This window comes from Sorex fumeus, unplaced genomic scaffold (genome assembly GCF_029834395.1).
Source record: "Sorex fumeus unplaced genomic scaffold, SorFum_2.1 ptg000100l, whole genome shotgun sequence".
Taxonomy (NCBI): Eukaryota; Metazoa; Chordata; class Mammalia; order Eulipotyphla; family Soricidae; genus Sorex; species Sorex fumeus.
In genome coordinates this window covers 3,776,007-3,799,369 of record NW_026606157.1, presented here as the reverse complement: position 1 = coordinate 3,799,369, position 23,363 = coordinate 3,776,007, and the positions used below count along the sequence as shown (strand labels likewise).

At 39.1% G+C, this 23,363-nt stretch overlaps 1 protein-coding gene across 1 annotated transcript in view; it reads right to left on the bottom strand.

Moving 5' to 3' along the window:
• The window catches only part of PIK3C2G (phosphatidylinositol-4-phosphate 3-kinase catalytic subunit type 2 gamma), a 375,313-nt gene that overhangs the window by 150,841 nt on the left and 201,109 nt on the right, over positions 1-23,363 (bottom strand). The gene's annotated exons all lie outside the window — the stretch shown is intronic.

Here is a 23,363-nt window from a genome sequence, read left to right as displayed (position 1 = left end):
ATTCCTGCTCAACAATCTCTAATTTAGGCCATCTATTTAATCAGACTGAGATTGTATTTATATGTAAGATAAATCAGTATCTGCTACCCTCTGGAGCTCTAAAGAACACCAGGCTAAACTAATGTACTTGAATGGGCATGGCACAGTTTAGGCATGAGTCCATTGGAAAACAACTTATCTGTATCTTGCAGCTTCCTCAAACCATTCCTGTCACTTCCTAGCAGTCTGTTCATGTCACTCACTGAGACTGCATAGAGCACAAGTAGTAAGAGCCCTTTCCTAGATAACGGAGAAGTGACAATGATTCTCTCTTTACCATGTGACAATTTCTGGAGCAAGGTGAAGGGCATTGGAGCAGATAAGACTTGACCTTTCAGAGTGGTCCTGAAGCGAGACCCTGAGGAAGGGAGTCACATCACAACCATCCTGTTATTTGTCGATTGCCTCGAGCAGGACCCAGGAACGTCTCCTTCGTCCTAGCCCTGAGATTTTTTAAAAAGTGCCATATTCAAGGCTCTTTCAGAGTTAGGAGAATGAGACCCATCATTGTTACTGGTATTTGGCATATTGGGTACACCACGGGGAGTTTTCCAGACTCTGCCGTGTGGGCAGGTTACATTTGGTAGCCTGCCAGTTTGTCCAAGGTAGGAATGAGATAATAAGATGTTGCACGGCCGCGAATGTAGCTGCATGCTTCCAGGAGCTGAGTTTTATTGCACCCAAGTGTACATGACAGTTTCTGTAAGGTGACTAAGGGTGGTTGAGTGAGGCTCAAGGCCAGACACCTGGTGCTGACACCCTGTTCTTGCCAACTTTGCCCAGATACTCCCTTCCTCCAAGACTCAGAGACTCAGAGGACAGTTTCAAGTTACAGAAACTGTCAGGTACCCTCAGCAAGTCATCCTAACACAGCATCTAGCCTCGAATGGGATCGGATCGGGGCAAAGCAGAGTAGGGAAGAAAATAAGCCAATAATGCTAAACTTTATGTGATTGGTCCTTCCTGTAAGCTGAAACCCTTTATAAAATATGTATATATTTCGCAATAAAGTGAACAGCCATCAGCTGCTCCTGGGAGGTGTTTCTCCATCGTCCGTCATCCTATGCCCCACATTTGCCCGGATCCAGTGCGCAACGTACCTGGGCACCTTGGGGAAAAACTATTCCCTAACACTGATTGCCCTGAAATTAATTGCAATATACAGAATTTTTTTATTATTTCGTATAACACTAAAAAAAAGGTATGAAAGACTCATTTCTTTGATTGCCAACCTCTCTGTGATTGATTTTATTCATTTAAATTTATCTCAATTCTTTGGAAATAATCAGCATTCAAAAAACTAGAAAAGTGAGTAGAATATCAAAGAAAATGAAGAATTAAGTGTATAGTCTTTAAACACATGTAAATGCACTTTATTGTGAATTCATAATTGAGTACTGCTGCCCAATATAAATGATGTTTTAGGGACTAGAACGCATTATCTGCTCCCTATTTCTGTACCTACACATTTAAGTTAAAGTTAAGTTAAAATTAACTGAATGAGTTTGCATTTTTCTTATTAAATCGTATTATCTTACAGCAGCTTTCTTTAATCCAAAGAATGTATAAATTTTGAGTGAAGTAATACTTCTTACTTACTCCTAGAAACCGTCCTTTAAAAATACAAATTGCTAAACACACGTCAATGAACAATTATAAGATATTAGTTTCCAGCTACTTTGAATGTAAGGCAGACTACTATTCTTTTGAAATGTCAGATTTGTTATAAATGAATCCTGCCATTATTTGGACAATTTAAGAAAATAAGTGTTGTGCTTGTGTAAACTGGAAAGCTTCAGATGCAAGAAATGCCCTTGTAAAACTTTAAGCCACTTTAGAATTGTGTATCTCTTAGATACTCAACTTAGGAGTCAGTGAGATGGGCAGGTGTTGGTAGATTCTTTATCCCAATAAATATTTGCAGGAATTTCTGTATACTTTTAAATATTGACATATTTAAATATTGGCTTAGTCGTGCTTTAAAAATATTTAACTAGTTCTAGTATATAAATATCAGCCTATAACTTCCTGATTCCTACAAAAAATGAGAAAAGCAAAAGTTATTCTAGACAGATGAATTCTACAACTTTTTACAAAATAATGGAAAGATGTATTTTGGGATGGAGCTTGAGAACCATGAAAATCATGAACACGTTTGTGTTTTTCATTAGCACAAGAACCAAGGAAGAAACACGTACTTTGAAAACTTTGAAAACTCTCCCACCAATCTTTTTTACCAGTTGCCTTGCAATCTGGTAGGAAAATGCTTGGCCATTGTCCCTTCTTGTTTAGAACTCCTTTCAAATGATCCAGAGAGACAGTGTTGCTTATGCCAAATAAAATATTGTTTTGTTGTTTGTCTTTTTTTCAAAGTTAAGATCAAGAAACAGAGAGGTGTCAATTAAGAGGTAGAATCGGAAGATCCTGTTTTGTTAATATGTGGGTTGTGTGATCTAGAACTCTGAGGTAAACCTGAGAGTGCCAGAAACCTGTTTTTCCTAATGTTTGACACTCAGAGATAATGATACATTTCGAGATTATTTTAGATTTGTCTTGCACACAGTAGGTAATGCATCATCACAATGAGGGCAAAATGCCAAGGAGTAAAGAGTTTGACAGTGTCAACTAGTAGGGGTAGAAAACAAGGAGGGAAGGAAACATAAATCAGGTGACTGAGCAGTTATCAGTTGCCAGTTTACTTATTTGTTATCAGTTGTCTCTTTGTCAAAATTGAGAGAGAATCATAGTAGATGTAGGGAAGACTAGGGCAGTCACAAAACCCAGCTAGCCTGAATTGGATATTTTGCTCTCAGAAATGTGAACTTTTCTCAGAGATGCTCCTTGTCACATGGTAATGACATGTTCAAGCCACAGGAAAAGGACAGATAGTTCTCATTCCATCAGCCTACCAGCGGGATGGAGCAGAGTAATCATTATCATCCCGCTTCCTTGCCTCACAACTTTCTTCAGTGTGGGTCTTAGTTTGGGTTCTTAACAGCATGATATCTTGTACTTTAAGGACTACATTACATTTTTTGCCCACTTGTGTATTTCTTGCCAGTGAAGAGCGGAAACATCATATACAGCCGAAAAAATTTAACTACACACTCAAGAATTCCAGTTCCTTCCATCACTTCTCCTTCCCCTTGAATGCTTTTATTTTGCAACTTTATGTTGGTCAAGATATGTGGCTTAGTGGACTAGTGGACCAGTTTTCAGAGAGCACATGTGGATCCTTCAATATGTATTCTTCAGTATATTTGTGACACCATTTTATAATAAGGCTGAAATTCAGCCATTGAGAGCACATTATTAATTTTAAGATTTTAATTGGATAATTAATAAGTAAAAAGCATTTACCTCTTTATACTTTTACAATCTTTCACCCCCATTCTTCAGTGGTTAAGAGATTTATTTTATATTTTCCTCACTGAGAAACAACATATAAACATAAATATTTGTATCCTTACAAGGATAACTATTTTCTATGACAGATTCATTCTTAGAATATTAAATTATTCTTCCATATTATAGAAAGTTAAAGAAATATTGTATAGAATTTTACCATATGAGGCAATTCAGCAGAAATAAAATTTACAGCCAATAGCTATTTCACAATATTTATTTGCTAATAAGCTACTTCACAACATCTCACATATTGAGTGAAAAAGGAAAAATTCAGAAAATAATGAAGTCTATACTATACAGAGATTTTATATAATTTTAGAACATTAAAATGTATGAGGTATATAATGTATATAACTGATCTGATTTTATCTCCTTAACATAATTTGCACATCTGATATTTATTACAGATCTAAAAATAGTCTCTGCAGTAATGTATCTTCGTATTTAAGATATTTCCATTGTCACACCAGAGCAATAGTACAGAGGGTAGATCATCTGCCTTGCATACTACTGATCCAACCCGAGTACGATTCCTGGGATGTCATAAGGTCCCCTGAGCCTACCAAGAGTGATCACTGAGTATATAGAGTCAGCTTAAGCCGTGAGCACTACCAGGTGTTCCTCCTCCCAAAAAACCCTAAAAGAACCCCCAAAACAAAGCAAAACAACAACACAAACCCTGACAAATAAACCTAAGATATTTCCATTATCTTACACTGTATGGTGGATTGTATTCTATTCCTTCCCTTCATTTCTTTTTGAACATTATATATTCTCTTTTTTGTTCATTCAGGGTCTTGACGAAGAAGAACAAACAGTTTGGTCTCTTTGTGTTCCTGGAGTGAGCAGATGCCATTGGGCTACACTAGCTCGCAACAGGGACGAATAGAGACGTTACTGGTGCCCTCTCGAGCAGATCGATGAGCCACAGGATGACAGGTAACACAAGTGATATCCATACACTTTGCCTCAAATCTTCCAATTCTTGGGGGGTGGGAGGGATACTGGGATCTGTAGTGGTGGGAAATGGGCACTGGTGGAGGGATGGGTATTTGATCATTGTATAATTGAAACCCAAGCACAAAATTTGTAAATCTACAACTGTACCTCATGGTGTCTCACTAATAAAAAAAAAAGCAAAACTTCCAATTTTTTTTTCTGTAGTCTAATCAACTTCTCTACCAGGCAGAACCTTCTCCATGCGCTTGTGGTTTACATTGCCTTATGTGCCTTGCTTGCTTCTGGGAGCACAGTAATCTCTGTGCTCTGTGTGTGTGTGTGTGTGTGTGTGAGTGTGTGTGTGTGTGTGTGTGTGTGTGTGTGTGTGTGTGTATGCCGGGGGAGGTTGGGAGGGTGAAGGAAGGCTCCTTCACCTTCAGAATGAGAAGATGATGTGATTCAGTGTCCAGCACTGCTTTGTGGACTGTCTATAGGGGGACCATCAGGACTATAGCAACTCTGCAGCCCGTGTGCTCTATGAGAGAGGAAGATCTTTGTAGTTCTAAGCCACTGAATCTTTGGGGCTATTTGTTGCCATGGTAGAAATGAACATGTCTGCCAAATTCATTTCTTTGTTTTGTTTTTGTTTGTGTTGCCTTTAGAATAGGAAGCATTATTTTCAAACATCCTCAATGGTCGCCCTGAGGATATTCAGGGCTAACCTAATTAGTGAAAATAAACAAAAGTCATCTGGAACCAAGTCTGGTGAATTAGATGAGTGATCAATTTGATTATACTATTTCAGATTTTTAAAACCCTAAAAGTAATAAAAATGGCTTTATTTGATGGATCATAAAAAAGCCCCAAAGGATATTTAAAAAATGATTTGATCCGGCTCATTTGGACATGGATATTCTGTTATACTGCTGAAACTTTATTGTTATTTTATTACTACTAACATACTTTTTGACTCATTTAAAATTGTGCATAGGCCCATGCACCATCTGTTGCTTTGCTCAGCAAAGTGTTCAGTTAAAGCTTTAATAGGAGATTTTCTTTGAGTGGAAATGTACGAATGAATGCAGTAGGGCCCTGGCAGGAAATTCTAGGGTTTTACTTAACACAGACCTGGGCATAGGACCTATTACTTTAGGCCTGAGAGGGAGGTGGACCCTGGAGCTGCTCTCGGGCACTGCACCTGGCTTTGGTGGCAACAGTTGGAAGAAGCAAATAACTGAGAGGACAAGGGAGAGGACTAAAAATGGCTTTGGATGAGGAAGCAATTTGAGGAAACTTGTCGACCTGGAGTTGACTACCTACTTCTCAGATTCTAAACCCAACAGGAGACAGGCTGGAGAGTGGGAGGGAACCGGGAAACATTGGTGGGGGAAGTTGATACTCATGGGATTGGTACAGGGACATTGCCCGATACTCTATCATGAACAGCTTTGTAAATCACAGCGCCTTAAAAAAATAAAGAAATTTGAAAAATAACAGGTATCCTTTATTGTAATACACCCCTCCATAAAAAGAACAAAATTAAACAGCAACTGGAGATCCAGAAACAGATGGGTGACTATGGTATACCAAGCGTTTCTCCCCTAATGGGCTCAAATACATAGTTGCACGTGGGGGGGAAATGGAATATTTGAGAGTCATCAGTCTCATAAGGCATGCGGTGCCTCCACTGTACCCACTTATTTCTGCACAGTCCAGTAAAGCAAGAAATTCTGAGTCTTTTCTTTGGATGTGTGCGTGGAAGACAGTTGTTTCATTCCCAGGTTAGGTCTGAAAGGGTTCATTGATTCTGTCTAGGCTTCTGTTACAAGATGAAAAGCCCATGCAGGATGGAGAAGAGGGGATGTGGAGAGCAACCCGCACCCCATGCCCCCAGTTTTTTGGTGAGGATAAACCGTGTGGGGTTTTCAGAGTTCAGACAAATGGATGGAAGGTAATTACTTGTGATGCAGCCCCAAGCGGTGTCTCTAATGGAAGGTCCTTCAGGCTGCCCAAGAGGCCCCCAGGTAACAATGATGGCAGCTCTGATGAGAAAGCAGAGCCCATGGCCAAGGATTGTGGCTGCTTGCCCCATGGACTGTGAGTGCTGCCTTTCTCTTTCGTTCCCCTCTTACTCCAAAATTAATAGGGATTAGGAATAGGAGAGGAAAGACATGAAACAGCACATTTTGCTCTTCACCCAAAGCCAGGTTCCCAAACTGGAGATGGTCTGGTGCTGAGGTAGCAGGAGGGGGTGTGTGGCAAATTGGAGAAGAAAGTCAAGACTTAAATGAGACAAAATGGGAGGGAGTTTGGGTATTTAAAAAGGAACAAGAAGCTATGACTCTACCCTGGTTTAAATTAGGGAGTGCAGAAGGACTGAAGGAATATCTGAGAACATTTTACCCAAGACTAACAAAGCCCAAAGAGTTTAAAGAAAACTAGGGAAACCAGTTAACCCTCTGAGTCAGGCCAGAGAGATAGTGCAAAGGGCCGGAGTATATGGGAATGCGGGAGTCTTGGGTTCTGTCCCCAGCGATGCACGTTCCTTGACCATTGATAGAAGCAACCCTGAATACAGACTAGAAGTAATCCCTGAGCACTGTTGGGTGTGGCCAAAAAAAACCCAGTTAGGGCAGGAAGAAACACAGTGAGGTGCTGATTGTCCTGAAAGAGGGGAAAGCCTCAAAGAATAGAGTGAGTTCTGGGAGAAGCAAGGCTATTGTGTTCTGATGCTTTCCTGTGCTTGGAGACCAGCCTTTTCTCTTTACTCACTCTACCTGTTCTGGCTTCGTTGATGCTTGGTGGACAGTGATTCTTATTTCTTTTGTTGTGACTTTAATTTTTGCTAATGATTTTTTTATTTAGTTAAAGAACTGTGATTTGCAAAGTTATTGATTGTTGCGTTTTGGGCATGTAATATTTCAACATCAATCGCACCATCTGTGCCAATTTGCTTCTTCTGGTTTTTCCATACTCCATCCCCCTGTGTTGACAGGAACATCATAAAATTCAGTGGTTGCAGTTAGATCTCATGTTTTCAAAGTTGTTGTGTCTTTGCTTCAGATATTTGGCTACACCCTTCACCCAAATCACCAGAATAACTCAGGTCCCAACCCTTATTTCTCTATTACTTCCATTTCTCATCTTCTTCCTTCCTCCTTTGATTTCTTTCCTTCTCTGTCCTTTTTCCATCCTAAGCTCCAGGTCATTCTTAAACACAGAACTCTGCCCTATCCACTCATGGACCTTCTTACCCCCACATGTCAACTATTTGGAACAATGTGATTTAAGGCTACTAATTCTGTCCTCCTCATCCTGCTCCTACACAGACTATCAGCTTTAGTATAAGTTATTTTATTTAGATAACTTTCTTATATAAAGTACCAATCTGTGAACAGCTAGCTACTAAGTACTATCATCTGATATTTGTCTTTCTCCTTCAGATTAATTTCATAGTTCAGAATTCCCTCAGATTTCTTTCGTTTTTGCAGCAAACAAAAAACAAAGTCGTTCTGTACTCTTAAGTATTGTATTCCGTTGCATCATAGGTCACATTTTATCAGTCATTTATTAATAAACGGAATAGTCATTTCCCTATCATGGATATTGTAAATGCTGCTGTGACAAAATAGGATGCTTAGATTCTTCTGAGTTGATCATTTCATATTCTTTGGATAGACCAACACCCAGAAGTAGGGTGACTGGATCATCCAATAGTTTTCTTTTCATTTTCCTGAGGACCCTCCAAACTGTTTCCTTCTGTGGTTTATTCATACAAGCGAGAGTTCTGGCGGGGGGGAGGGGGTAGGAGAGTAGAGAGAAAGAGGCCTGATGGTATTCAGAACATAAGTATCCAGGTGCTCTGTGCACACCCGCCGTGTCCTTCAACTCCCTGCCTTCACTGGGCCTATAGTTGTGAAAAGCATCACACTAGCTGAAGCAAAACCGAGAGTCACAGACATCAGCACTTGTGCCAAATAAAATTAATTCTTGACATAGAACCAAGGGCTCAAATTCATACCTGTGCAACTTCAAATTAGGCAAATGAATATCTGCATCCCTCCCCCCAACCTTGCTTACTATTTGAAAACAGGGTTCTGAACCGAGTCTCTAACTTGACCTTTAATATTTTTATTTAAAATATTTGCCTGAATTTATGCACAGTTACTTTCAAGACCGTGTAAGCATGTTTTTCATAGAGTGCCTTTAACAGCGTTTCTTTTAACGGCAAAGCAGTTCCTATACTATATGAATGTTTCATAAGAATAGCAACCTAATAATAAAAATTCTCTTTGCCCCTCAGCCTTTTGTTCTTGCAGAGCCCTCTGGTGAGAGCTGGATAATCGTGTTGTGCAGTGAACAGTCCATGTGTTTGAACACAGCCGGAGGGGCAGGTTTATAGGAAGAAGGTAAAGCTGGCTTTGAAATACTCGCTTCCCCAGAACCACACTTTCAAGTCACAGCTGGGGCAGCTGCTTCCACCTTCATCCTTCAGAGTCACAAATAGCATGGTTTATTCTATAAGGATATTAAAGGTTCCCTGGGATGTGATCCATAAGATTTGGAGATATGTTTGATGTCCTGAGAACATTTCTGGGACATTCTTGTTCCCCATCATGAAATAACATGCCCCTGGAAGTCAGCTAGCATGGCTTAATCCCATTTCTTTGGGAAATTCAATAAAGTCTTAGTGGCGTTTTGTGAGCCCTTCACAACCTAATTTTCTGTTGACTTATGTGTTGTGGTCAAGTGCTTAGTCTCTACTTGCTGGGCCTAATGATTTGGTCTGCTGCATCATCCAACTAGAGAAAGTCTGCCATGCACACTCTTTTTCCAGTGCTTTCTGGATGGCTGCATGGATAATCCAGCACTTCAAACCCAGGCCATTTGTGAAGTGATGATAGTCAATGTCTGTCTGGTGGTCTCCATTTCTGCCAGATAGTGCACTAGCTCTTATATTCAAGTGTTAACTCACAACAAGACTGGATTTGAAGAAAGTCCTTTAAAGAGGTCATTGAGTCAAAGGAGGCTAACAAGGGTGGGGACTTAATCCAACAGGGCCATGTCCTAAGAGGAAGAAGGCACCCATCTCTAGAGGAGGAAGGGAGATCTCGCGAGCTATTAACCCATCCAGACCTTAATCTCAGACTTCCAGAATGGAAAGAAAATTAGTTTCTCCTAGTCATACTATCTATGGTATTATGACAGCCCCTATGAAGCAAACTCAGTTCCAAGCTCAACTTTCTTCTTGCAACTCAGATTTACAGAATTTTCTGCATATACACAATCTTTCTTGGATGTCATCAAAGCATTTAAGCCTTAGTAGGACTAATTATATATTATTCCATCCAATACCTGCTTCTTCACGCAAATTGCTGATCTCCATGGAAGTGTCATCAGTCTTCTGTCACCCCAACTAAAATGGAGAATCATCTGAGATTCTCTTGTTTTCATCCTCAGCATCAAACTTGTCACCATATTCTATGTATTTTTTATCCAAATCATTCTCAAATGTAATTTCTTCTCTCTGACCCCATTGACAGAATTTGCTGTCCTAATTTCTTGAAGGCATACGGGAATGATTTTCCGGCTCCTGTATTTTTTGTCACCTTTAAATTAGTCCTCACTTAATTTGATGAAGTCCTGTTCTTGTGATTAAAATCCATATGACTTTCATTAACTATCCATTCCTTAGAGTAGCATCCACAACATTTGATGATTTAACTCCTCCCTGTCTTAAAGTATCATCTTTGAATCTCATTCATATTTCTCTAGACATAAACTAACTTACTTTGCTTTCTCAAATGAATTCCAGTGCTTTTGAATTGTCCTGTCCCTCATGTTTGAAATCATATTTTAATGTGTCTGTGCCTATTTACCCTTTTAATCTCCAATTCCTCAGCATCTTTTCCAAAGAGTCTTTATTACAGTTTTCCAACCGTGAGCAAGGGTATAGCATGCTCTCTGTAAAGTGACATACTTCTCTGTACATTATTAACATTATTGTTGCTATTATTAGTTTGGGCGCTTACCCGGTAGTGTTCAGGGCTTACTCCTGACTCTGTGCTCAGGGATCACGTCTGGTGGTGTTCAGGGACCATATGTGATGCTGGGGCTTGTGTCTAAATTGGCCACGTGCAAGGTAAGTGCCTAAAACCTTATGCTATCACTTTGACTCCTGCATTTCATTATTATAAAACTTGTTTTAGGACCTAGAGTGATGGCACAACAGTCTGAGAATATGCTTTGCCTACTGAATGCCTAAGTTTGAGCCTTGGAACACCTCTGGCTATGGCCCTGGAGCACTGCAGTGTGTCCTCCGACATCCAAAAAAATAGGCACTCAAAATTAATCTCCCTTTGTTTAAAGTGTTAAAAGTTGTAGTTTCATATTTGTGCGTAGTTTCTAATCTTTTCCTAATATATTTTATATTCTTAAGGCACAAGACGATGAATTGTCATATAGTATAATGTAATGTAGTAAAATGGCATTTTAATTGTGCAGAGTATTTATTAGACGAATGAATTGTGTAAGTTAATCAAGTCTTCCTAAGGTTTTCTCTATTTCTTGATTAAAAATTTAGTATATGAATATAAACTCATCAGTTAATAATTTTGGAATTGAGGAATTTTTAAAGTTATATTTTAATAAAGCATTTCATTTTATTTCTAAAAGTTTAACTTTATGCATATATTTTAAATATTTTTATTAACTTGCATATTCATTAATATCCATTTGAGAATTTCAAAATATTTTATGAGATTTATAGATATCACATTGTTATTCGAAGACTCAGATTATGGGAAAATAACAGGGTATTTTAGCACTGTAGCACTGTCCTCGTTGTTCATCGATTTGCTCGAGCGGGCACCAGTAACATTTCACAACAAATTGTTCAGACTTGTTGTTACTGTTTTTGGCATATCCAATACATTATGGGTAGCTTGCCAGACTTTGCTGTGCAGGCGAGATACTCTCAGTAGCTTGCTGGGCTCTCTGAGAGAGGCGGAGGAATTGAACACAGGTTGGCCATGTTGGCCATGTGCAAGGCAAACAAACACCTTACCCGCTGTGCTATTGCTCCAACCCAGAATATTTTAATATAAAAGATACTTGGAAATATTGAATGGCCATTTGGAGAACTGTATTCACTAAAAGTTTGGAAATTTAAAGAAAAACAATCAGAAAAAGCACATCTTTATTAGACTAGTCATGTTATTTTTGGAAGTGAAATTGTTTTTGCATCTTAGAGGGGAAAAGTTGTAACTGTACAAAAAAAGTGATTTATCTAGCAAGAGTATATGCCTGTGGAAGAATACACCTAATATCAGAACATAATTTTCAAAGATTTTTCAAAAACTTTTAAGACATTCTGATTGATTGGTACAAGTAATGTTGGTGCAATACACATGGCAGATCCCAAAGTCTCATCTTATTTTAAAAAAAAGTCCAGTTGTAATTAAAAAAGAACTGTCTCTACCAGGGTCATTATGATTATTATTATGTGGACTTTATCCTCTTTAGAAACAAATCTCCACTTTGACCTACTTGTTCACTTATTTCTTTATGGAATTCTTGCTGTGTGATCATCTTTTAAAGAAAAGTTTCAGGAGTAAGCCCTGAGCACAACTTGGTGTGATCCAATATCAAACAGACAAGCAAAAAAAAAAAAAAAAAAAAAAAAAAAAACCCAAAAGAACCCTAAAAAACCAAAATAAAGAAAAATTTTAGAGGATATTTCTTTAATATGAGTCAGCATTTAATTGGAGGCTGAGCAATAATACTCAAAGAGCAGTTAACTAAATTGTTTCAGAATGAATATTCTTTTATTTCTGACCCTGCACACAAGGAACTTTACTTAGAAAATTACATATACTCCTAGATACCTGAAAATTACTATTCTGAATTATTAATCAAGTATTTACATGCTCTATCTTTGAGAAGTTCTTCTTGAAACATTTTTCTCTGTATTATTATTCTGTTAGGTTAATTCTAATTCCTTATTTTATATTATACTGTTAACTTATATATAATATATATGAATAAAATACTTGATTTATTATAACGTTTTAAGCTTGAAAGCATTAATTATAATGCTATTAATTTTCAAATGGGGGAAAACGGGATGAGAGAATAAGGTTTTGATGAATTTTTTGAACTTCTTTGTCAGAGAATTCTCATAAGGTAAAGTAGGCAAAGAATACATCAAGAGAGAATGTACTGTTTTGACATATTAAATTAGGCTTAGACTCACTTCAGTGAAGGTCCCATTTCTCCCTATTGGACTGATCATATTATAGGTAATCAGTTAAGAAGTTATGTCAGTTTGAGAGCCTTGCAATATAGGTAAGACAAGCAAAACCAAGGAATCGTGTCTGAGTTTGTACCATGGTTGCACCGTTCAATGCCTGTGTGACTTTGGTCTTTACTTTTGTGTTCATGATTATTTCTTTGAGAGCTAAATAATATGATTTAGGAAGAAATCTAGAGAAAATATGACAATATCTATTAAAAATGCCAGTAGTCATTTTATTTGCTATCTCTAGAAAAATCCAGTCTGTAATGCCCACGGACAGCAGAAACAAGGGCTGGGAGAACTGTTCCATGGTTGGAAGCCTAATCCAGGGAGTTGGTGGGAGGGCAGTTAGGAGAGAGACAGGATCACTGTGACAATGTCAGTTGGAAATGATCACTCTGGACAAGAACTGAGTGCTGAAAGGAGGTATTAAAGGAACAAGCATGATGACCTCTCAGTACTTGTAGTGAAAACTATAATAGCAAAAGTACACACACACACACAGAGAGAGAGAGAGAGAGAGAGAGAGAGAGAGAGAGAGAGAGAGAGAGAGAGAGAGAGAGAAGTAAAGTGCCTGCCATAGAAGCAGACAGTGGTGGGGGCAGGGAAACTGGGGACATTGGTGATGGGAAAAGTACATTAGTGAAGGGATGGGTGTTGGAACATTGTATGATTGAAACCCAATCATGAACTTTGTAACTTTAAAAAAAAAGAAAAGAAAAAAGCAGTCTGAATTCTAGCCTTTATATGTCTAGATATAAAATTTAGATGGCATCAATGTGCTTCTACTTTTTCCCCTTCACAAACATGATCGAATGGAAAGCATAAGCTTTTCTCAATCAAAATAACTACCAAGTTTAAAGGGTTTTTTAATTTGAATATCCAGTTTATTGGTTGGTTTGAGGCTCTTCGTGTTCCTAGAACAAACAGATGCCATCGGGCTACACTAGCACTCGACAGGAACAAATGGAGACATTACTAGTGCCCGCTTGAGCAAATCGATGATTAACAGGAAGTCTAGTGACCAAGTGATCCAGTTTAATAACAACTAGAGGAATGTTAGAATGCTTTCTTAGTTTTTCCAGGCAAGTTTGGTTTCAAAGATATTCAGTGTTTAGTCTATTCAGCGTATTTTACATCATTGCGTGAGCATTGGCAAAACAATCACTACAAAAGCAAACATGTAATAATAAAATAGTAAGAGTCACAGCATTAATTGCAATCAATAATATAATAAGCAGTCCCTCTAAGAGGATCGTTAATGTACAGATAAGAGGAAGTAGGGAGGAGGAGTGACTCAGATTTTCGGACTGCATGAATTGTAGGCAGGAACCCAGAGTTTGATCCCTGGCACTGTATGGTTCTTCAAACACTGGGAGTGACCCCTGAAGACGGTCAGGTGTGCCAACCCCCACAAAACTCTGAATATTTTCTCTCAACATACACTGCTCTAGATACGGTGTTCCTACCTAACTCACATAGCTAGGCTTGTTTTCTGTGTGTGATCTGAATTTGTTGTGCAGGCAAAGAAAAGCATAAGGTAGAAATCGACCTTGGAAACTTTAATACTGTAAAAATGGCCTGACTGACCCAGAAATGGAAGGACATTTTATTTTTTCATAAGACATATGTGCTATCATTTTTAGATAAAAGTTTGTACAGCAGTGGAGAGAATCATTTCTTTCAGCTTTGCCCAGGCATGTGAATAAAAAAATACCTCAAAAATAAGCTTTCAGATCGGAGTTGCTAAGATTTATGGAAATAGTCTTGTTTTGAAGGTATTTTTTTTCCTTTTTACTGCAAAAGCAGCGTACATTTTCAAAGTCTTTTTTTAGAACCACCTCCCTCCTACTTTTTCCTGCCCAGTCAGAAATCTATATTATATATAGATTTAAAAAGCCTTGCTTGAGTAGGGCCAAGAAGAGAGCGTCAAGGGCTGGTATGCATGTGAAGACACTAGGTTCAGCACAAAAGGCACAGCTCTTGTGCTAGCCAGCAAATCCACTGTCACTGTCACTGTCCTCCCGTTGTTCATCGATTTGCTCAAGCGGGCCCAGTAATGTCTCCATTGTGTGACTGTTGTTACTGTGTTTGGCATATTTAATACATCCCAGGTAGCTTGCCAGGCTTTGCCATGCGGTTGAGATACTCTTGGTAGCTTGCTGGGTTCTCCGAGAGGGGCAGAGGAATCGAACTTGGCCTGGCTGGGCTGGCTGCATAAGGCCAATGCCCTATCGCTGTGCTGTCACTCCAGCAAATGCAGTTGGAGCAATACCACACTGCCAGGTACATGCACATCCCCAGAGCCTCACATCTGGACCAAGAATTGCTGTAGTGGTGGGTAGCTGAGTGCAGCTAAGGGAATCCCAGATCCTCCCAACAGTGAAAATATATTTTTAGCTCAGAACACTGTTATTTGGGGTCTCACATTTTAGTATTAAGAAAGCTGAGTAACTGTGTAGTTTTAAGGAAGACATGTTTAAAGTCTGCCAGAACAGATCAACTTTTCTCTTTTGGGAGGTCTAATAGTAGACCTACTGTGAGAGGGAACAGAGAGGAAAAAGTGGGTTGTTTTAGTTGACACAAAGATTGGTTTCATTGAAGCATTTTAATTTAATCTATTATCATTGATCTGGCCCAGTAATGTCTCCATTTTGAGACTTGTTGTTACTGTGTTTGGCATATTGAATACATCACGGGTAGCTTACCAGGCTTTGGCGTGTGGGCAAGATATTTTAATTATTATAATAGTTTGTTTAACAAGTTTACAGTAGTGTTAACATTTGTGTGATTGACGTGCAAAGTTACTGCACCTTTGCCACCACTTATGTGCCCAAGACTCTTTCCCACAGTCCCTGCTTCTTCATCACATCATCCCCTTCTTCCATTTGGTATTTCAGTTTTTTAATTCGAGGACAAAGGTTTGCCCTCATTCAATGCTGTCGAGTCTTCTTTTGCTCCCCTATGTACCACAGATGGGTGAGATCATCCTTTATTTGTCCTTTTTCCCTCTGACTTCCTTCGCTTAATATGATGCCCCGCAGCTCCATCCAAGTGATGCCAGGATTTTATTGACCTATTTAAAAGACAGCTATTAGCCAAGATAGCTAATAACCACCTCCGTTATTACACCATCACAGTTGTGATTAAAACAAGGCAGTGCAGAAGTGACTAAGCTACAGTAGTGACAAATAATGACCAAAATTCTCTAGTCACGGAACTTACATTATAGTGATGGACAGAAGTGGAACAAATAAGAAGATGAATAAACAAGATACTTTTAGAATACCTTACAAGGTGACTTTTGGAACAGTTTTAGAGAGCTAGTAAATATGGCCAGTAAAAGATCTTTAGCCACATGTCCAGAATCCAAGATGTGCAATGAAAATTATCTGAAGATAATTAAATTTCTAAGATCTACATGCATTTTAGAAGACTCTCCTTTTAACTGGAGAGATAGATCAAAGGCTGGAATGCATACTTTCCTGGGGGGGGTTGGGGGGGACTGACTTGATTCCCAGTACCACATGATCCTTGTAGTACCTCCTGGAGAGATCCCTGAACATAGGGAGCAACTCCTGAGCACTACCAGGTATGGACCAAAAATAACAAAACCGAAAAGACATTAGTGACAGTCAATTCTAATTGTATCTACTTCTTGGCTAACGTAATTACTACTCAATCTTTTCCATTATGTATTTATGCATTGCATGGTATCTTTTGAATCAAAAATTGCTATGTCCATTCAAATCTGAAAATATGGAGTGGCTGAATTAATTTCTGTTTTTAGCGTTATATGACTAAATTCTCTGTAGCAGTTTAATAAGACAACAGAATCACGTTTTTCACAACTTTTTGAGATCATGTTATTTTAGTTTGTGTAATACGACTTTTTATCTAACTAGTTTCTGAAGGCTTGGATCTTCTATGATTAATATAAAAATATTTAGAAATAACATTGATCATGGAAAATTGGCCATTAAACTTTTTTATGGGAACTCTGAGAAAACCACTGAAGTGAAGCACCCAGAGCCCCAGAGCACATATATCTTACTTGAGGGTGATGTAAGAGATTAAATACTTAAGGTCAGGTAATACAAGAATCAAATCATGGCATAAGTTTTTGTACCAAAAACTGTTAAAGAAAATAAATTACTCTTGTACAGAATAACTTCAGAAATATTGGATTTGAATTAAATTTTTAAAAATTACAACAGAGATGGATATGAATTTGAAAGCAGTTAAATAGAAATTTAGAGGTAAGTAAAATAGAAATTTTAGAGCAAAATCTCTGTGATGGGGACAAGGAATATTCTAGGTAAGTGACCTAAAACAATCAAATGAGAGTAAGAATACCTTTTAAGTTTTTTGGTGTTGGTGGGAACTGGTTGGAAAAAAGTCATAAAAGTATATATTTGATATAATATGTAAGACATTAAAATGTCAGTATGAGAAGGTAGCATAAAGAAGAGTGTGTATGTTCAAGAGGAAAGAGAAACTCATTCATTTTTGTGGTGGAAGAGAAGTTCATCCACTTTCGAGGTGGAAGAGAAATCCATTCATATAGGTTGATATTATCTAATCCTGTGCAGTCATTTTGCAGATGAATACAAAGTCTATGCATCCATTCTTTCAGATGAACAAATCAGGATCCATAGAAAGCAATTGTCTTATCTGAGATCAGGGCACAGTTTCTTCTGCAGAGTCTTTTGGTTTCTTTATGGTATACCAGAAGGCTACTCTAGAAGAGGGCAGAAATTTGTTTCTTTTCAAAGAAGTGTATTGTGGAGAGTGACTATGAGGCATAGAATATCAGAGAAGCAATCTGAATCAATGACTGAGGTCTCATAAGGGTCTAATTTAGTGTTTCTCAACTTCTTAAAAACCTAGTCTCTCTGTTGATATTTATTTATTATTTATTTATTTATTTATTTATTTTGGTGGGCAAAGGAAGGGACACCCAGAACTACTCAGGGCTTACTCCTAGTTTCTTCTCAGGGATCACTCAATCTCATGCCCTTCTTGAATGCTTTTCCTTGACATGTTGGAAGAAAGAAATTATTTCATGATAAACAATTCCAATGTTGAATGTGATTTTTGAAACCACACTAAAAAAAGAAGGAAATGGAAGCTATTCAAAATCCTCTTGCTCTGAGCTATATCTAACTCTTTTTACTCCAATTGAAAACCACTAACCTGACCAAATGTGGAGCAGCACTTTTTGAAGAAAGAATCCTTGGAATTTACAGAACTTGGTGACTGGATATGAAGCTAAAATAGGAGGGAGTAATGATGTTTTCAAGGTACCTAAAGAACATTTATTTTAAGGGACATCATTAGGTCAAATGGGCTTGAGAAAAGTTACATCAGAAAAATTACTCTAAAACACAGGTTCTTCAGAATTCTTAGCACCTTGAAGTGTACCGTGAATCCCCATGATTGAGCAAAGCACTCACCCCTTTGCTTTGCTTTAACTGCATAGAGCTGTTTCTTGGAACTCCTTTCAGAATACATATATTTTTCTGCCACCAGAGTGTACCTCTAAGCTTTTTTGACTAAGTGACAGAGACTTTGACTTGTATGTTTTCCTATCTAGATCTGTGTCTGAATTTTTAATACTCCTACTAACCAACAATTTTGCCAAATAGCCTGCATGGCTTTATCCTGCATGGTCTCAACCCAAATGCTGGCCTGGATCTATGTATCATGATTTTTAATTGCTCCCATGTTAGTTTCCTACCATTTACTATACATATATCAGTATTACTAATCATCTCCCAGATTATACTTTACAAATATTATATTGTCACTGTCACTGTCCTCCCGTTGTTCATCGATTTGCTCGAGCGGGCCCAGTAATGTCTCCATTGGAGACTTTGTTGTTACTGTGTTTGGCATATCGAATACATCACGGGTAGCTTGCCGGGCTCTCCAAGAGGGGCAGAGGAATCGAACTTGGGTCGACCATGTTGGCCGCATGCAAGGCAAACGGCCTACAGCTGTGCTATCACTCATAATTTCTCAGGTTGCCTAAAATCTTTTGGTCCTATTATGCACTACGGTTACATCAGAAAAATTACTGATGTATGTTGTTCCCAACATTCTCCCCTCCGAAATCCGACACGCCATTTCGTTGGTAAAGAAACAAACAGCACCCGGCCCAGACAAGGTCAGACCTGAACACCTGAAGAACCTGCCGTCAGTACTCATCAATACACTGGCTCGGCTCTTCACTCGCTACCTGTCTGAATGCAAGGTTCCGTCCCAATGGAAAACCAGCAGGACCGTACTACTGTTCAAGAAGGGAGACATCCATGACATTGGCAACTATCGCCCGATCTGCCTATTGTCTGTCATCTACAAGTTGTTCACTCGAGTCATCCTGAATAGGATTGGCAGAACATTAGATGAAGGACAACCATGCGAGCAAGCAGGGTTCCGCAAAGGATTCAGCACCATCGACCATATCCACACGATAACCAAGCTCATTGAGGTTTCTCGGGAGTTCAAGATGCCGCTCTGCTTAACGTTCATTGATTTAAAGAAGGCCTTTGATTCTGTTGAGACGGAAGCGGTCATTGAAGCCCTAGCCAATCAGGGCATTCAAGCCCAATACATCAGGATCCTCCGTGAGCTGTATTGCGGATTCACTACCAGGATCTCACCATTCTACAAAGAAGTGATCGTTGATATCAAGAGAGGGGTGCGGCAGGGTGATACCATTTCACCGAAACTCTTCAGTGCCACCCTCGAGAACATCATGCGACGACTGGAATGGGAAAACATGGGAGTGAAGATAGATGGTCGGCAACTACACCACCTCCGCTTTGCTGATGACATTGTTTTAATAACACCAAACATCAGCCAAGTGGCACAAATGCTGGCCGACTTTGACCGTGAGTGTGGAAAGGTAGGACTACAGCTGAATCTTATGAAGACAATGTTTATGAGAAACAGCCTTGTTCCTGACGCCCCATTCGCTCTCAATGGAACGACCATCTCCGAATGCAACAGCTATGTCTACCTAGGTCGAGAGGTCAACATGACAAATGACCTGGCACCCGAGCTGCGCAGGAGGAAGAGAGCGGCTTGGAATGCCTTCAAGAACGTCAAAGAAATAGCTAAGAGGACGAAGAACCTCCGGCTCCGGGCACATCTCTTTGATTCCACTGTTCTTCCTGCATTAACATATGCCTCAGAGACCTGGGCCCTACGCAAACAAGATGAGAATGCTATTCAGGTCTCCCAAAGAAGAATAGAAAGAGCTATGCTTGGAATATCACGTTTCACTCAAATGAGAGAACGAATCCGGAGTTCTGACATCCGTCGACGATCAAGGATCCGGGACACTGTCTCATTTGCCAAGGTGTCGAAAATCAGATGGGCTGGTCACGTAATGAGATTTAAAGACGACCGTTGGACTAGAGCTGTTACTGATTGAATTCCACGGGATGTCAAAAGACCGTGTGGCCGCCCACCTACCAGATGGTCAGACTTCTTCGTCAAGATCATGAACGATCGGTTTGAGGCCCTTCATGTTCCCGGAGCGAACAGATGCCATTGGGCTACACTAGCACGCGACAGGGACAAATGGAGACGTTACTGGCACCCGCTCGAGCAAATCGACGACTAATGGGAAGTTAAGTGATTAAGTGATTAAGTGATGCACTACGGTTATAGTTATAAAGATGAGTGAAGTCAAATATCAGATTCCATATCAGAATATTATCCTGCAAATAAGTATGTTGGGCTATAACTCTAGGTCAATTTTATGTATGGTATCAAGTCTTATAGTCTTATAGGGCTGGAGCGATAGCACAGCGGGTAGGGCGTTCGCCTTACAAGCCGCCAACATGGCCGACCCGAGTTCGATTCCTCCGCCCCTCTCGGAGAGCCCGGCAAGCTACCGAGAGTATTTGATATGCCAGACACAGTAACAACAAAGTCTCCAATGGAGACGTTACTGGGCCCACTCGAGCAAATTGACGATCAACGGGAGGGCCTTTACCTTACCTTTACCTTTCAAGTCTTATTACCAAATTGGTAGTGACAGGTCTTCTAAAAGCCTAAATGAAAGAAGAAGAATAGCAGATGGCAGCTCTTTGGTTTTTCACACTAAAAATTTTAAATACGTGGGGAAGATTAGAGGTAAGGAGGACTAATATCTAGTTCTACAACCATTATTTTGCCTGATACACAGTTCAAAATAGATTCCATAGGTGAATTAAATATGCATGCATATTTTAAAGAGCAAAACACAAATGAAATGTCAGAAGATAATATAAGAAACAAAATGTTAAAAAAGTGGATTAATGACTGAGAAAAAGAATAATTTGGGGAGTGGAAGAAATCCAGGGAAAATAAGGTGTTTTGGAAAATATTCTAAAAGGTCACATGGCAGATGAACATACATGGGATAAAAGTCAGAATAATATAACTAACACATAAAACAACTAAACACTACAAAGTGTGTTCAAGGATAGTATAATTTCAGTCTACTCAGCATGAACTGGAAAAGTATTTTTTTATTTACAAAAAAGCAATTTCCTGCCATTATTTACTAAGACTATACAAATATTTATCAGAGAACATTTTCTTTTCCCTCTGTGTGGTTACTTCTTTACTTCCCATAAGAAACAATCATATTCATATTATCCAGAGTCAAAAACTTCACTGCTCTGATAGCAAAGCAATAAACTATTTTGCAGGTGAGAGTCTTTTTGTTGAAAAGGTCCTCTGAAACATTCCCAAATTAGGAGCAGTACTTTAGGGATGAAGGGGCACAAAGATCCTCACATTTCATACCAAGACATATGAAGCCATTTATCGATTTGCTTGAGCGGGCCCAGTAACGTCTCCATTGTGACAATTGTTACTGTGTTTGGCATATCGAATACGTCACGGGTAGCTTGCCAGGCTTTGCCGTGAGGGCAAGATACACTCACTTGCCAGGATCTCCGAGAGTGGCGGAGGAATCGAACTCAGGTCAGTCATGTTGGCTGTTTGCAAGGCAAATGCTCTACCCATTGAGCTATCGCTCCAGCCCATGAAGCCATTCAGACTTTTTTTTTTAAGAAATAAGATCTGTTTTTTATTTTGTTAATACAGTGCAAAATATTTTTCTGAATAATTCATTAAATCCATGTAGCTGTATGATTGAAGAGCAGATTTATTAATGGATTACAGGATTCCTGATGTAATTGCAGGGACATAAAATGAATTTGTTTCCTCTCTAAGCTAGGAGAGTCACCGGTTTATCTTGTGTGTTATTCTCCTTTAGCTGAAGCTATTAAGTTCCTTAGTTTCACATTGATATGGTAACTCATTTTCTGGCACTTAAGCACAAACGTTCCTTTGCTCAGTGCAATAAAGGCGAGGTTAAAATATATATTTTAAAAAGTAATCCATGGCAACATTTATGCTTCTTATTTTTATAAAATGCTATCCCAAGGAATCATTTTAATCATAAATTACTACAAATTGTTTCTTAATCACAGAATATTGCTGCTCAAAGATCATAAGGTGCAACAATTAATCACAATGCATTATTTATAGTCAGTAAAGGAAAAACTGTCACCGCAACTATTTGTTCAAGCAGTCTCACAAATCATGACCTCAGACTGAACTCAAGGGGACCAAATTCGGCAGATGCGCTGAGCAATTTAATGTCAAGATGTATAGGGTTTCCTTTGAAGAACAGAGTCCTGAATTCATAGGGGAGTCATTTCTGAAAGCAGAAAAGACTTGATGGCAATTGTGGGGTACTGAATAGAGCTAGGCAGAAAAATTTACAAGAAAAGTGGCCTCATCCATGAGTGAATATCCGACAAAACTCAGGTATGTGGGACTTTGTGGCTGAGAACTCTGGGTTCAACGGGAACCCCCTATCTCTAGCGACTCAGCAGTCATGCTCATAAGACACCTCTGGGTGTTGCCAGATTATCTAGTCATTGGCCACCACCCAGATCTCATGTCCTTCTCTTCTGGAGGGAGCATACCATGACTCTTGCCATAACCATGCCGCCGACCCTGTGTCAGGCTGTTTCATTCGGGACACCCTGGAGGGGGCGGGTGAGACCCCTCCCCACCCCAAGGGACCCAGTCCCAGCAGCCGAAAACCTCCAAAACTCAACCACCACCCTGCTCACGGCTGCTCTGCAGATGCTGGGGCAAAGCATCACCCACGAGTGAATCTATTCCGAATGCAGTCCTGCAATATTTCAAACCACACACCCTACCCGTACTCCAAGACTAAGGCATCAAATTTGAAAGTGTTCAAAGTAGGAGATAATCAATCTTAGAGGAAAAAATATACATTTTTTTAAAAATAGATACATATATAAAAAGCACACAAGGCTCAACCTTAAACAACATGTCAGTGATCTGTTATAGAAAGGCTTAATGGTTCCTGAGTGAAATACAACAATCTTCACACTCTTTTCTCTAAGGATGCTTTTTTGTAGCATTTTCAGCGGTTTTTCATAACAAACAATACAAAATATATTATTTCGGTTCTGCTTTGGGGCCAGGATAGGGGGGTTCGGGATGGAAACACCCAAAATATGGTGGTGGGAAGGTGTAATGGTGGTGGGATTGGTGTTTGAATATTAAATGTAATGATATATTGTGAACTACTCTATAAAATAAAAAAAATTTAAAAAATAAATAAAAATAATTAATT